The sequence below is a fragment of the Oreochromis niloticus genome, unplaced genomic scaffold, assembly GCF_001858045.2.
Source record: "Oreochromis niloticus isolate F11D_XX unplaced genomic scaffold, O_niloticus_UMD_NMBU tig00007519_pilon, whole genome shotgun sequence".
Classification (NCBI taxonomy): Eukaryota; Metazoa; Chordata; class Actinopteri; order Cichliformes; family Cichlidae; genus Oreochromis; species Oreochromis niloticus.
In genome coordinates, this window is record NW_020328618.1 from 23,435 (window position 1) to 26,011 (window position 2,577).

At 37.2% G+C, this 2,577-nt stretch overlaps 1 long non-coding RNA gene across 1 annotated transcript; it reads right to left on the reverse strand.

Moving 5' to 3' along the window:
- Positions 1-1,494: 1,494 nt before the first annotated feature.
- Positions 1,495-2,198, reverse strand: LOC112845482 (uncharacterized). Its single transcript, XR_003218307.1, has 2 exons — positions 2,140-2,198; positions 1,495-1,804 (listed from the first exon to the last, which is right to left on the reverse strand). It is a non-coding gene; the product is annotated as an uncharacterized LOC112845482 (long non-coding RNA).
- Positions 2,199-2,577: the final 379 nt, after the last annotated feature.

Below are 2,577 nucleotides of genomic sequence, written 5' to 3' on the forward strand. Positions count from 1 at the left end.
TGTTAGAGCAATGGCTGCAACCTACAGCCTTTAAACTAGCGATTAAAATGCTGACAGTAAACTCGTCAATCCAGGTGTTACCACATTACTTTGTGATACTTAGAGTTAAAACAACTGAGACAGGCTGATTAAAGTAACAGCTGTCAGTTCTCTCATTCCTTATATCAAGACTGGAGCTCACACTACTGATTTCAGTTCATTTAATATGTGAGTGCACAGATTCATTCTCAACTGGACATAAATGATGATCAAAGGTTGTATATATGATGAATTCATCAAATCCCAGCCTCTAACACAGTGCGCTGAATCTTAGCTTTGGATGTCCAGTATATTCTAATCAGTGCAATTTAAGCATTCACTGAACCTACAATATCTACACCTGTGTGGCAAATATGTGGTAAAGATACAGATAATGAAGTTTAATTATTAATACAATATACATCATGAGAAACGAAAGCTGAAATTGATTCAGTTTAGTACTTTTCTCTGTATGTTCTGTGATTATAAAGGCCTTAAATTCTGTGATATATACTGTAAATGATTTTCACAGAGGTCTTAAAGTACTTAAATCACTGCTGATAGTCTGGTTGTTTATATTTTCACGTTTTTGTGTCTGTAGGGCTGTTTGATGACGATTTGGACTCCTCTGGGAGATGAGGACACACCCACATCTGTTCCATACTGCAGCCATGGATGGTGTTACAGCTCTGAGTCAGCTTTGGGCCATCAGATGCACACACTGGAAAACCAGCGCCTGTACTTCATGCAGGAGAGATGACCTCAGTGATGATTGACTCTGCATCCTCTACTTTACCTCCTAATCTCTTTCTCTTTAACACACAATTAAAATCACTCCAAAAGAGTGTAAACTTACTGAGGAAGTCTCTAACTTGTACACATTTGTACTTTTACTTGTTTTATGAGTTATTTTTAAGAAGAGTAAAGTTATTCACAAAGTTTTTATTCTTCTGTATTTATTCTTTTGTATCATGTACCACAGTCATACTGAACTTTACAGACCTGGTGAATTGGGGGGAAAAAAAGTCATATATATACATGAATGAATCATTCAGCTTCAGCAGTATTTCTATTCATCTTATGAATTCCAGTCTAATGTCAATTCACTGTTTGAGTTCAGTTTTGGTCTTAAACTCCAGAGAATACCACCTAGTTCAACAATCTTTTTATCTGATTATTTGCAAAACGGTTTTCTTCTGAGAGATGCTGCTAGAGCTGAAATTGAGCCCAAAGAAACAACAACAAAGTTTAGTTCCTCTGGATTTTCCATGGAAAATTGCTTTATCACTCACTCAGGTGACTTCTCCAGTGTCACGGATGAGTGATGAATGTATCTCCCACTGGAAACCATTGTGTCCAGTTAAAGTCAATCGACTTTTTTAAGGAGAGTTGTTAGATGCTGTGCTCATGAGGACAATGAGTTTTAACTTGGAGCACAATAAAAAAGCTGCCATATTGGATCAACGAACAAAACACTTAATTGAGCAGAATTAAGTCAAAATGTAATATCCTCATATGACACATCACACATGACCCAGCATTGTTCTAAGAAACTTTCTTATTGGAAGTTTTCACAGCTGCCAGAAAGTGACAGATTTCTGTCTGGTCTTAATGTGTGGTCGTTGCTCTCTCGTTTTCTCTGGAATTGCTGCGCAGAGGATGTAACACCCATGATAAGCACTGAGGTGTGTGTCCTTGTCAGGAATTAGCCATCCTCAGCTTCCAGGTTAAGAAAAGTGGAACCAGAAGATATTCAAATACATCTCTTCACAGCTGCTGATGAATTCTACAAAAAACAAAGTTTGTTAAAAACATTTGCAGGTGAATCACCACTGATTTATCAGTGACATCCATTTACTCAAAAATTACTGACAAGTGGATAACTAGAATATATAGTTTATAATTTCAACAATGTACTGTACAAAATGGAACTGTATATGACAAATGTGGTGTGGTGCTTGTGGAATTTTTAACAAGGGCCCTACAAAACTTTACAGTACTCATGCTGCCAAACTTCTGATGGCTAGGTGTGCAGTTCCTGCTTTAAATGCATTCACTTTTAAGATTAAGAAATCTAAGTGATAAGAGGCCAGAAATGTTTGAACTTGCTTATGAACCTACATCACTGAGGTCATCTCTCCTGCATGAAGTACAGGCGCTGGTTTTCCAGTGTGTGCATCTGATGGCCCAAAGCTGACTCAGAGCTGTAACACCATCCATGGCTGCAGTATGGAACAGATGTGGGTGTGTCCTCATCACCCAGAGGAGTCCAAATCGTCATCAAACAGCCCTACAGACACAAAAACATGAAAATATAAACAACCAGACTATCAGCAGTGATTTAAGTACTTTAAGACCTCTGTGAAAATCATTTACAGTATATATCACAGAATTTAAGGCCTTTATAATCACAGAACATACAGAGAAAAGTACTAAACTGAATCAATTTCAGCTTTCGTTTCTCATGATGTATATTGTATTAATAATTAAACTTCATTATCTGTATCTTTACCACATATTTGCCACACAGGTGTAGATATTGTAGGTTCAGTGAATGCT